The sequence below is a fragment of the Choloepus didactylus genome, chromosome 4, assembly GCF_015220235.1.
Source record: "Choloepus didactylus isolate mChoDid1 chromosome 4, mChoDid1.pri, whole genome shotgun sequence".
Taxonomy (NCBI): Eukaryota; Metazoa; Chordata; class Mammalia; order Pilosa; family Megalonychidae; genus Choloepus; species Choloepus didactylus.
The window spans coordinates 48437693-48451240 of record NC_051310.1 but is presented as its reverse complement, the minus strand read 5'-3'; positions in this window follow the sequence as shown (position 1 = coordinate 48451240).

Below are 13548 nucleotides of genomic sequence, written 5' to 3'. Positions count from 1 at the left end.
CAGAATCACAGGTCTAGTTTTATAAATCTTTTTCCTCTAGTATCAGCAGTTAAAATGTGTGAAACAAAAACATTTTTCCTGAAGACACAGAATCAGTTACTGTTCACAGGAAAAAAAAAAAAAAAAAAAGCTTTTAATTTCAAAAATTTAATGTGATACAGATGACTAGATGGATGAATAGATGAATGGATGAACAGATGGATGGATGGATACATAGATAAAAATAGAAATGGATAAATACGATAGGGAGAGATGATAAAGTACTTGATAAAAGGCTAACCTTTTTGTGCATGCCTTATTTTTCCATTGATTTTCTGAAAGAATATGTCGGCAATATTTTTTTAAGTAAGAGAAAGAATATAAGGAATTGAGAAGGCCCTGGCACTGAATTCAATAATCAAGAAGACAAAGCATTTCTCATACTACTGGGTTTTTCCCGTCAGTCTCTAAGCATGCAGAGAAATGTATTCGGTGATACATTCACTTTCTTTATGAGGAAGATTTCTTTATGGGGCCACACTGTCAAGGGGCCACAGACAGAAACAGTGTATCCTACAGGGTCTCCAAGTCCATTCTAGAATAAATTGTCTGAATGAAACAAAATGAGACAGGGGAGCCAAGTAGAGAAGAAACTGAGTCAGGACTTGACTTGAGGTAGATCTTCAAGGGGAACTTGCTCAGAGAATTCTGGAGTTTCCACAGATATTTAGGCACTACCTCAAGGGGATTGAGGTGGCCAATCTGAAAATGGTTAAAGAAGAAAGGCCTCCCATTACTGTCTGGGGTATGTGAAGAGGGAACTCTGATTCTTCTGGAGACCTAGTATGCAGCAAATGTCAAAAGTAACCACCTGATAGCACTGGATATGTGAGCACACACTGCCTTAGGGTTGAGATATCTATATATATATATGTACACACACACACATAATATCTGTATACTATAGTCCCTCTTGGCTGGACTTCTTCCTCTAGTTAATGTTCTATTTTCCACTTCCATCAACATCTATCTTGCCTCTCTCCCTTATTGTCATTCCTATTTATCTTTCAACCTGAATTGTACTGGCCCCTGCCCCCATCATTCCCCTGAAATAACTTTCACAAAGGTCACTAGTGACCCTCTAATTACTAAAGCCAGCGAAGATTTGTGACTTCTTCAACAGAATATTCAGCAGCCTTTGACACTCTCCACTGCTCCCATGTTTGTGAAACCCCTCCCTTGGCTTTCAGGGCACTACCCTCTCTGAGTTTTCTTTCTCTCTGGCAGTGCCTTCTCATTCTTCTAAATTGGCTCCTCTTCATCTTCTTCCCTCTTAGATGGGAGTGTCCCCAGAAATTCATCTTCGGTTTCTTCCTACTACACATTTTCCCTGGGCCCTTGCCTAATCTGATGACTCCAACTATCAATATGTTCGTGATTCCCAAATCTACATGCCCCTTGGAGCCTGATTTGCAGTCAGTCTTATTGTTTGGACCTCCTATTGAGAGGTTAGGAAGTGTAGTGTTTAAGAATAGACTGGTTCACTTAAGTCTTAGCTCTGCCATTAACTATCTGTGTGGCCTTGACTACATCTAAATTCTCTCTGGGCCTCAGTTTTCTCATTTGTAAAATGGGGCAGTAGTAATAATAGTTCCTACGTCATAGGGCTGTTGTTCAGATTAAATGATTAATGTATATAAAGTACCAAGAATTACATCTGAAACATATTAAGCACAATGTAAGTGTTCTTTATTATTATTTTTATCAGGCATCACTTTCTAAAATTTCTGGTAAGCATCTCAAACTTACTTCCTAAATCTGTCTTCAATATATTCATTTCTCTACATCTCCAGTGCCAATATCATATTCAATTCAGACCATCTGGGTGGTCTTACCTCTCTAGCTTTATTTATGATCATTTTTACCCTAATTCCCACCCACCACCCTCATCCCACCCTTTGACTCCACAACAAAAACTAAAATCTAGTTTTAGTTCCTTGATCATGTCATGATTCCTTTTCCTCAGAGCCTGTTCTAGTTTGCTAGTGCTGCTGACATGCAAAACACCAGAGATGGATTGGCTTTTATAAAGGGGATTTATTTGGTTACACAGATACAGTCTTAAGGCCACAAAGTGTCCAAGGTAAGTCATCAACAATCAGGTACCTTCACTGGAAAATGGCCAATGGCGTCTGGAAAATCTCTGTTAGCTGGGAAGGCACGTGGCTGGTGTCTGCTCCAAGTTCTGGTTTCAAAATTGCTTTCTCCCAGGACGCTCCTCTCTAGGCTTCAGCTCCTCAAAAATGTCACTCTTAGTTGCTGTTGGGGCATTTATCCTCTCTTAGCTTCTCTGGAGCAAGAGTCTGCTTTCAACGGCCATCTTTAAACTGTCTCTCATCTGCAGCTACTCTCTCAGCTTCTGTGCATTCTTCAAAGTGTCCCTCTTGGCTGTAGCTCCTCTTCAAAATGTCACTTTCAGCTGCACTGAGTTCCTTCTGTTTGTCAGCTCATTTATATGGCTCCAGTGATTTAATTTAGACCCAACCTTAATGGGTGGGGCAACACATCCATAGAAATTATCCAATCAGAGTCATCACCCACAGTTGGGTGGGGTGCATCTCCAGGGAAACACTCAAAGAATTGCAATCTATTCAACACTGATACATCTGCCCACACAAGATTACATCAAATATAATGGCATTTTGGGGGACATGATACATTCAAACTGGCACAGAGCCCTTATCTTCTGTCTTACTCCACCTGGAACCCTCTCCCTCTTCCATTCCTCTCTACCTACAACATCCAAGCCCCACCCCCCCACACACAGGGCCACCATATATGGTTGTACAGGTTGTGCACTGAAGAACTCCAGAAGACTCCATTCACATCCTGTCAATGTGACCAGCAATCTCTATAGTTGTGTAGTATTCAAACTGTATACTACACAGTCATACATAATGGCCTTGACCACCCCACTTTATCCAGAAAATTCTTGCTCTTCAAGTCTGTGCTTAGATGTCTCTTCTTTCAGGAAGTTCTTTTGGATTTCCCCTCTTGGTCAAAGTTAGTCCCCCTATATGCTGGTTTGGACATATTATGTCCATCACCACCACCCCCAAAAGCCTTATTCTTTAATGCAATCTTGTGAGGGCAGACATTAATCTTTTGATTGTTTTCATGGAGATGTGACTCAATAAACTGTGGGCTAGACCTTTGATTAAATTATCTCCATGGAGATATGGACCCTGCCCATTCAGGGTGGGTCTTAATTAAATCACTGGAGTCCTATAAGAGAGGGACATTTGGAGAGCAGCTGAGAGAAGCATTTTGGAGAAGGCCATTGAAAGCTGATACTTAGAGATGTGGACAAAAGGACGTTTGGAGATTCTAGCTAAGAGATGCTAGCCCAGAGTTTGCTGTGGAGAATCTAAGAGAGGACCCCCAGATGGTTAGATTCACTGAAGCTGTAGAGGCTAAGAGAGAAAAGCCCAAAGACATTTTGAAACCCAACCTGGGAGCAGCATACACCAGCCATGTGCCTTCCCAGATGACAGAGGTGTTCTGGATGCCATCGGCCAGTCTTTAATGAAGGTATCTTCTTGTTGATACCTTAGTTTGGACACTTTTATGGCCTTTGAATCGTAAATTGTACTCGAATAAACCCCTTTCATAAAAGCCAATCCATTTCCGGTATTTTGCATAATGGCAGCTTTAGCACACTGGAACACCCTACTCCATTCTCCTTTGGCACCCCAGGGGGTGCTATTGCATCCCAGCCTTTACACAAGGTATTGTAACCAACAATTTTCTTTAATTACCCTCTACTAGACTTTACTGGTTCAAAATGTCCAAATCAAACACAATATCTTCTTCTTACCTCCACTCCACTCACCCAGCCACTCACTCTCCAGCTCCCATATTTCCCTTTTTTTATATACTCTTTAGATGATGTTTTACTTTCCTAGGCTGCTCAAGCAAAAACCATGAAATGGTTGGGCATAAATAGTGGAAAATCATTAGCTTAGGGATTTGAAGCTAAAAGAAATTTCAAATCAAGGCAGTGCTTTTTCCCCAAAGACTATGGCATTCTGGGGCTGGCTGCTGGTAATCCTTGGCTCCTCTGTCACCTGGCAAGGCACGTGGCAGTGTTTCCTGGCCTTTCCCTTCTCTTCCAGGTTTGTCGACGTACAGCCTCTTGTTTCCTTGGCTTTCTCTCTCTCTCTCTGTCTGAATTTCATTCTCTTATAAAGGACTCCAGTAATAGGATTAGGACCCATCCTGTTTGGGCTGCACCACATATACTTTAACTGAAATAACCTCATCAAAATGTCCTACTTACAAATGGGTTCACACTCACAGGAATGAATTCGATTTAATAACATGTTTTTCTGGGGTACATACAGCTTAAAACCACCACAGACAGAACCATCTATTCATCCAATTCTTCAACCCAGAATGCTGAGTCATTCTCTGACAATCCTGTCTTCCAGTCAGAATTAATCAATACCCATAGAACTTTTTGTAGATCTCCATGATAGCATGTATCAATCTGTTACATTGTAATTATTTGTTTATGTGATAATCTTTCCATAAACATGAACTCAGTGAAGACACAGGGTCAAGTCTTACTCACCTCCATATCACCAGTACCTAACATAGGTACTTGAAACCATGCTGGATTAAGTTTATATCTTTAAATATGAAATTAAACAAATAAATAACTAAACACACTCATTCTGTGGGATTTAGAGTCCAAACCATTTGTCAGGACCCTATTAATTCATTCACATGTATTGGGACTTTGGTTCTTTTCTTTTTAACATATTTTATTTTATTTTTTTAAAATGATGGTTTTCATTCAGAAAAATACTGAAATGAGAATTTTTCTGTTATCAAATGAACAGATTTCCTCATATAAGTAAAAATAATTTTGAAATGTACTCACATATGTCACTATTTGTAAAATCCATTTCAATGCTGAACATTTAACCAGCATAATAACAAATACTGTCAATTATCACAAGAAAAGGACAGTACCATGAAGAATGCCATAAATAGTAAAGTCATCCAAAAATAAAATCTCAAGACTAAAAACTGTTTTCTTAAGTAAATTCTTATCACTTCTCTGACAACAGAACATTCTATTGCTAATAGATGTAAAAATATAAATATTTGCTTTTAACAATAAAGTCCCTCAAAAAAATATATTATTGTCTGAGTCTGGGCACTAACACTGGCTAATGTGGGGATCTTGGACAAGTCAATTAATCTTACAAAGACTCAGATTCCTTATGTGTAAGCAAAAGAGAAGTAATAATTTTATCTCATAAAGGTAGTGTTCTGGTTTGCTAATGCTGCTGTTTTGCAAAACACCAGAAATGGATTGGCTTTTATAAAGGGGTTTTATTTGGTTACAAAGTTACAGTCTTAAGACCATAAAGCATCCAAGGTAAGTCATCAACAAAGGGTACCTTCACTGGAGAAAGGTCATTGGCATCCGGAAAACCTCTGTTAGCTGAGAAGGAATGTGACTGGCATCTGCTTGTTCCCAGGTTGCATTTCAAAATGGTGTTCTCCAAAGTGTTGCTCTTGGGGCATTTTGACCCCTCATAGCTGCAGGTGTTCTTCAAAATGTCACTTTCAATTGCTCTCCAAAATGTCACTCACAGCTGCTCTCAACTCCTTCTGTTTGTCAGTTTGTTTATATGGCTCCAGTGATTCAATAATGAGCCACCATGAATGGGTGGGGCAACACCGCCATAGAAATGATCCAATGAAAGGTCTTGCCCATAGTTGATTGAGTCATATCCCCATGGAAACACTGAACCAATAGGTTCCAACCTAATCAATACTAAATACATCTGCTCCCCACAAGATTGCATCAAAGATAATGGCATTTGGGGGGAATATACATCCAAACTGGCACAGATAGACGTAAGTACTAAATGTAACTTGGTATATGAAAGTATTTCTAAACAGTGAAGTGCTAGATTATCATTACCATTGATAATATGATTCACACCAGACAAACATCTTTCAAAAGAATGACTCATGTGAATTCAGTTCTCACATCTGCCTCTTTATTGCTGGAACTAACTCTGGAAGATAAAAGTGAAACTATCCTAAAAGTGGAGAAGAAAACATAATAAAATGAGACAATGATTTCCCTTGGAATAGCTACTTCCAAATTTCCTGTGACAGTGCTCTCAGCAGCAATCATATTTAAGAAATATAATAAGAAAATATGTATGCACTTCAGTATTTGTGTGTACATTGCATTTGCATTGGACATTTTAACACTTTTGAGAAAACAAAGCCATAGAAAACCAATATTGCAAGTTTCACCCTTAGCTACCAAAGAGTATGGTCAGCAAGCTTTTTCTGTAAAGGAACAGATAGGAAAATATTTTAGGCTTTGCAGTCCATACGGTCTCTGTCGTAATAATTCTGCCATTGTATGAAAACAACTATAATAATATGCAAATGAATGAGTGTAGATGTGTTTCAATAAAAATATATGGACACTAAAATTTGAATTTCATATAATTTATACTTGTCAGAAAATATTATTCTTCTTTAGATTTTTTTTCAACCATTTAATAATATCAAAACCTTTAGCTCATGGGCTGTATAAAAACAGGCAGCAGAAAGCTGATTTGGCCTGTAAGCCAATCCTGATAGAAGATAACACGCACAATGGACATTTTTCTGGTGAAAAAACAATGCAAGTTAATGTCTATGGTGTAGTAATTTAGTCAAGATTGGTAGTTGTCTAAATTAGAATAATTTTCAGATTATATTACCAGTTAAATCTTGATTGCTTCTGAGAGTACTGTCACAGGAAATTTAGAAGTAGCTATTTCAAGGAAAATCATTGTCTCATTAATTCAAGATCCAGCAAAACAGTACTTGTGCATATCCTATACCACATCATCTGCCTTCAGGTGACATATCATGTAACCTAGAAAGACTAATACATTTTGATTGCTCATTATAAATTTGCATCTACAAAACCCTCACCACCCTGATCATGTTATTCTGTTTCCTAGGCAGTGTAATGAGAGTGTGGTTTGGGGGAATCGCTCAAACCAGGTTTAAAACCCAACTTTCCCACTCAATAACTGTGTAACTTAAAGGGAGTCTGTCAAATTCCCTAGCTTAATTCTTCATTTGTGAAATGAAAAAAATGATAATATTTTTCAGGGTTGTTGGAAAGTGAAAGGAGACAGAGCACCTAAGGTAACACGTGGTTCTTTTTCCTCATTCTAATTCCAGTTTCAAAAAAAATGTTTCAAAATCCATCTGTTACTCTAATGCAAGGTGAATGCCCATTTTTATTTCTCCTTTTGTCTGCAATCAGTATGTTCATATGAGAAGCCAATAATGCTTCTAAAATTCTTATCACATATTAGTATAAATTATCATGTTTTGTCTACATTGAAACGTGCCTCCTAACAATGAAACTGAGTAATCATTTTATTGAAACTCTCTGAATACAGCTATTCTTAATGCAAAGAGATTCATAGGAACATCCAAGTTTTGACCTCAAGTGTGCAAAAGCCAAAAAGTTTCAAAAATCATGCATATTTTCCCTTGTAAAATATTAATATCTTTACAGTGATCAAAATTACGTCTGCGTGTTTTTGTTTTTTTTTTTAAATGTGTGGTTCTCTTACATTGTAAATCTTTCCAATCTAGTTGTCATCAAACCAAAAATCTGCCAAGGATTCTCATTGCCAATCTGGAAAAGCTATGAAAGAAAAAAATCTCTTGATATGATATACAATGACATATAGATGTCATAACCAATCAGCCATACTCCCATTGGCCCCTCAGATCACTGTCTTGGCAGACTGCAGGTCCTGAAGTCAGACTGCCTGGGCTCAAATCCCAGCTCTTCCATTTACTAGGCTGAATAACCCTGGGAAAGTTTAGTAGACTTCTCTGTGCCTCAGTTCTTCATCTATAAAATGGGGCAAAAGATAGTATTATCTCTCAGGAAGGACGGTGTGAGGATTAAATAAGTGTTGACTTGGGTTCTCCCCAAAACAGAGCCTGAGATCGGACTTGGGTTCAAGTAGTTTGTTTAGGAGGTGATCCCAGGGACCACCAAGAGTGAGGCAAGGAAGGGAGAAAAGCCAGGAGGGCTCAGGATGCATTCCTGGATGGTTAGCCCTCTGGGCCCTGGAGCTCAACCCCACAAAGGGCCTTTTGAGGAACCTCTGAAATGCAGAATTTTGCTTTTATCCACTAACCCACACTTCCTATTTGTTGAGGTTCACTCCTGGGAACTTTAACTTCCTCACATAAACCAGCAGGTTAGTTCACTGGCTGAGCAGACTTCCCCAGCTTCAGAGAAAGCCCTGAAGCAGGGAAGTTGAGTTCTGTCCTTGAGGTGGGATGATGGCAGCAAGCACAGAGCTTTCCACCACAGTTGCACTAAAATCAAGCTGAGCTAGGCAATGTGGAATGAGGTACAGAAATTACCTGATCCAATATATGAAACACTAAGCACAGGGTATGTGTAAGAAAGGGATAAGTTTAGTTTTCACATAGAAACAGCATGGAATAAGGAAAATGGAGGAAGAACCAGCTTAAACAAGCCCTATGGTAAAGGGAAGAAAGAGAAAATCTGTGCCAGCTTCTTATATGAAAAAGTAACCATGGTTACTGGAATGTAAAGAGATATGAGGTAAAATCAGAGGCAGGAACTCCCAGCAAAAAAAAATTTTTTTAAACTGAATGAACTCTCTTGGATAGGCTGATCAGTTCAAAATCTCAACAATGAGCTAGACGGCTCTCTTGGATAGGCTGTACGAATTAAAATCTCAAAGATGAATTAGTTAGTTCTCTTGGATAGGTTGTAACCTCTGTAGTACCCAGTCAATGGAAAAACAGGGGAGGGACTTGTGTATTAGGAGTAGGAGATTTAAAGATCGCCATTCTCTTCCTCTGACGCACCAGCCTACCACGTTTTTGGCTGTGTGTCCTTTCTTGCAAGATTGTAAATAAATTCTTTTCTCCTCCAGAACTGGGTGAGCATTTTTTGTATAATGCTTGTTTCTAACAGTATGGAAAATTGTAACTGCTTAATAAATTATAGTTATCATTACTATTACTATTACCATTAATATTGATATCATAATCAATTCTGAGCTGTAAGGAAGGCAGATACCACTCATCCTTTGGGTCCTGAAGTCTAATAGATAATAATGTAGACAAAATTGCAAGTAGTGGAAGGACACAAAATAATGAGCTCAATTAGAGTTCCATGGTGCCTGAAGGATATTGTGGCAGAGAGCTCTAACAGCCAGACATTTTGATCTGGAACTTAGAAGAGAATTGTGAGGGCTGGAGATGGAGTCGTGGAAGCCATCAGTATCTACATTAGAGTTCAAATACTATGTGGTCATAGAGGAAGACTAAATGAAAGAAAAAAAGAACAGGGTTAAGAACGTAATGTTAGGCAACAATAGCATTCAAGGGACCACAAAAAGAGGGTGACCCTGGAAAGCAGATCCAAAAGAATAATCCTTCCAGAGAAGTAGAAGGCAAGCAGAAGAGGAAGATGTCATGGAAACCAGAGCAGACAGAAAAAGGAGAATTTCAAGACTCTTTAAATCTTTTCTCTTTTTTTTTTTTTTTTTTTTTTTTGTCTTCTGGAAAAATAGATTTTAGGATGTGAACATTTTCATATTACAACATTGGCCTCAAGTTCAACTCCATTTGTGTGCCTGACTTGATCAGCAAGCATTCATGATTGTTCTTTTTCCACTAGAATGCAAAGCATGTCATCTAAACAACAGAAGCTATGCAAGCCACCCTCATTAATACACCCACTGGCTTTTCCAAACATATGCTAAAATATCTTCTTCATTCTAGGAGTTGATAGCCTAGTATTGCAAAACAAGAAACCTCCCTTCTTTCATTGCCATAATGACCAATTGTCTTTTAGTCTTGTTGTCCCAAAGCAGTGGCCACTAGGTGGAGAAAGATACTCAGAGACCCCTCTAAGCAGAGGAATGAACTGAATTCTCAGTCCCCTAGATTCACTTAGTGACTTCTCTAGACAGTAGGTTGGATTCAGTTGTGAACAAAAGAAACCTCTATGAATAGTAATGCTAAGTATTCCATGCACTTGGGGGTCATTACTCTGTTTCCTGGAATCTATGCGTTCACTTTCCAAGAATGAGATCCCTACCCTTCTGATCAAGATAACCCTCAGCATGTGAATTAATGAGCCTTGCTGTTCTGCTTCTCAGTCTGGGTAACAGAGGCTCAGCTATAAAATGTGAAATAGGGAGGTTATGTCCTTTCGTCTCTTCTTCCAGTTACTGAACCACCCTCTGATACAACCCTTGCCTTCAAAAAGCATAAAGGCCCACCTCACCCTCCAGAAATATTTGTGTTTTTACGGGGACCTCAGAAGGACAAAAGGTCTTCAGGAATAAAAAAATCTCTTAAGGGTGAAACCTGAGAATCATGACTGGCAAAGAGGTTACATTTTGCACCTCAAATCTCTGATAAAAAATCTGTATTAGTCAGTGTTCTCCAGAGAAAAAGAACCAATGGGACATATGTATATATGTGTGTATATGTGTGTGTGTGTGTGTGTGTGTGTGTAAAGAGATTTATTATAAGGAATTGGCTCATGTGACCATGGGGACTGGCAAGTCGAAACACCATAGGGCAGACCACAAGTGGTAAATTCTGATAAAGGTGATGATGAAGTCCTTAGTTTGAATTCTCTGGGGGAAGATAGCTGGCTGGAAATCATGGCAAGAGCTAATGCTGAAATTGAATCTGATTTCCTCTTTTGACCTCTGAAATCCTCAATTCTTTGAAGACCTCAACTGATTGGAAGAGGAGATTCCCACATTGCTGAGGGCAATCTCCTTTGTTGACCATAGATGCAATCAACTGATTATAGATGCAAATCCCATCTCAAAATACCTCACATTATCAAGCAGGCCAACAACTGGACACCATATTCTAGCCAAGCTGAAACACGAAATTAACCATCACACCATCCTAAGCCTGTTTTGATTGAGAATATTAGTAAATTTCCCACTTTGAATAACTTACATAAATGTATTTTACTAAAACATCTGTTTCTCTAACCAAAAGATATTGTATTCAAGTAAATTTTTAAAAATTAACTCTATTAAATACCTTTTGCTGTATGTTTTATTTCTCAAACTTTTTAAATCTCAGTATAACTTTTAGCTCATTTTCTTCCTAATCTTTCCTTTGATTATATCTCTCCAATTTTTAATGCATTAATCACTTTCACAAAAGACCTTAAATTTAGAATTTTAAATTCCTCTCCAAATAAAACTAAATTTATCATCTTCTCATCCCTCATCTAAACAAAAAGCATATCCAAATATGTGAGTTATTCATTGGAAAACATGTGAGTTATTTATCGGAAAATATTTTCCAAGTGATCAATGTTCACAGCGAGGAAAAATAAGAACAGGCATAAATGTCTCAGAGACATGCTTATTTCCTGCCTCAGAGATATGCTTATTTCCTGCCAAAGAACATTCTGGCATCTGCCATTTTAAACCTTATATAAATTTAAAAATGCAATGAGAAAACTGGAATGGTGAGCAAAGGATGATAGTTTGAAAAGAGAAAAATAAGGTTAAGAGGAAACCCAGTGAGAAAATGAATAAAGTAAGGATTAAATGGAAAAACATCTGATGGGGCCATGGGGCTGCATCTGAAAACCTTGTTGGTTTTTATCTCAGATTTGTCCTCTTCTGATCATAAGTCCTTTCAGATTTGTTTCCTTACTCATTTCATCTCCAGACTCCTAGCTTTCTCTGAATTTTAGATCTTGTAAAGATAAAACTAGATCTAAATCCTGGATGGGATCTGAGGATGGAGGAGAGGAGGCTCAAAGGGACACAGATGGGACACACACAAAAAAAGGAAATATAGAATGTAAGCTTTGTATCAATGTTGAATTTCTTCACCTTCTTAGCTGCACTTAATGAGATTGCATAAAAGAATGTTCTTGTCCATGGGAAAGGTATATGTGAATTATATTGTTTGTTCAAAGATATGTGCAGCTTGCTCTCATATGTTCAGAGGACAGAGCAATAGATGCTCGATGATAGATAGGGAGGGAGGGAGAGAGGGAGGGAAAGAAAGAAATGGTGGTGTGACAGGATGTTAAAGTTGGCAGATCGGGGTATCGGGGGAGGGGGGTCAGGTATGATGGAGTTCTATGTACGGGGTTTGTACTGTTTTTGCAACTCTTCCTGTAAGGTTGAATTTATTTCAAAATAAAATTTATTAAATTTTAAAAAAATAGATCTAAACATAACTGGTGACTTTGGTTATTTCAAGGATTAATCACTACAATTCACTTGCTCTGAAAATTGTAAGACCCATCTTTTATTCAGCCAGATTATCTCAACCTTAAGTTTTCCTGTGCACACTGCAAACTCCATGCACACACAGAATCATGACCTTAGGAAGGATCAAATTCCAGCCTCGTCATTCAAACGGCAGGTCACTGAAGCACCTTTCTCCAAATCTCATAATGGTGGGCAATAAGTCCATGAAGCAGTTCTCCTCACCCCTGGCTCAGCACTCCTCCCACATTGTTACAAACTTCCTGAAATAAACACAGATTAAGTCTTAACTGATATGTGAACAGGAGATTCTCTGAAGGTCTGTGCAGTTCACATTTCTCTCTTTGACAGTCAGGGCTAATCACATGAAGGACTAGGAATTTACCATTATTAGCCCAAGCCTCAAATTTAGACTTTTCACCTTATCTTCAAATTAGGGTGAACATTAAGTTATAAAAAGACAAGTACAGGATGGAAGGACATTTGAATAACCCAATCATGTTGCATGACACTTTGCACAGATATGCATGTTAACAGCATTGATTTTTAAAAATGCAACTATGTAAACTATACATCTGCTTTGGCATTTTAATTTTTCATGTACCAGAAGTTTCAAAAAATTGAAAGTGCCCTAATCTATTTGGACATTTGAAAAGCTCCATTGGCAGCAGTACCAAGTTGTTTTGTGGGAAAATAGGAAATACACCTAGTAATAGCAGAGGCACTATTATTGAGCGCTTACCCCTTGCCAGACATTCTATTGGAGGCTTTGTTAAATCATATCATGTAATGATATTTAATTTCATGCACTCTCATAAAATCCTATGACATAGGTATTATTATCACACCCAATGCACAGATGAAGAAAGTGAGGCTTAGGTTAAGTCCTGGAGCACACACAGCTGGTAAGTGATTGAGCCAGGACTAGAGAGAACCCAGCCATGGTCCAGCCACTCTGGATCACCACCTCTCAGGGTGGGTTAACTTCTATAAAGCAACCCTAATGCTTCATGCCTCTCACCAGAAGGTTTTCAACTCTGAATTAATGACCTGTCAATCACAAATCAAATTCTTCCCACAGCCCACAATGTCTGTGTTAACATGGAGGAAGCAAGAAGCCTCAGCCAGTCCCAGAGAGGTGTGTGTTTATTTGAGCATCTGATGCAAGGTTTGACTCTTTGTTTCAAAGCTAAATGTACATGAT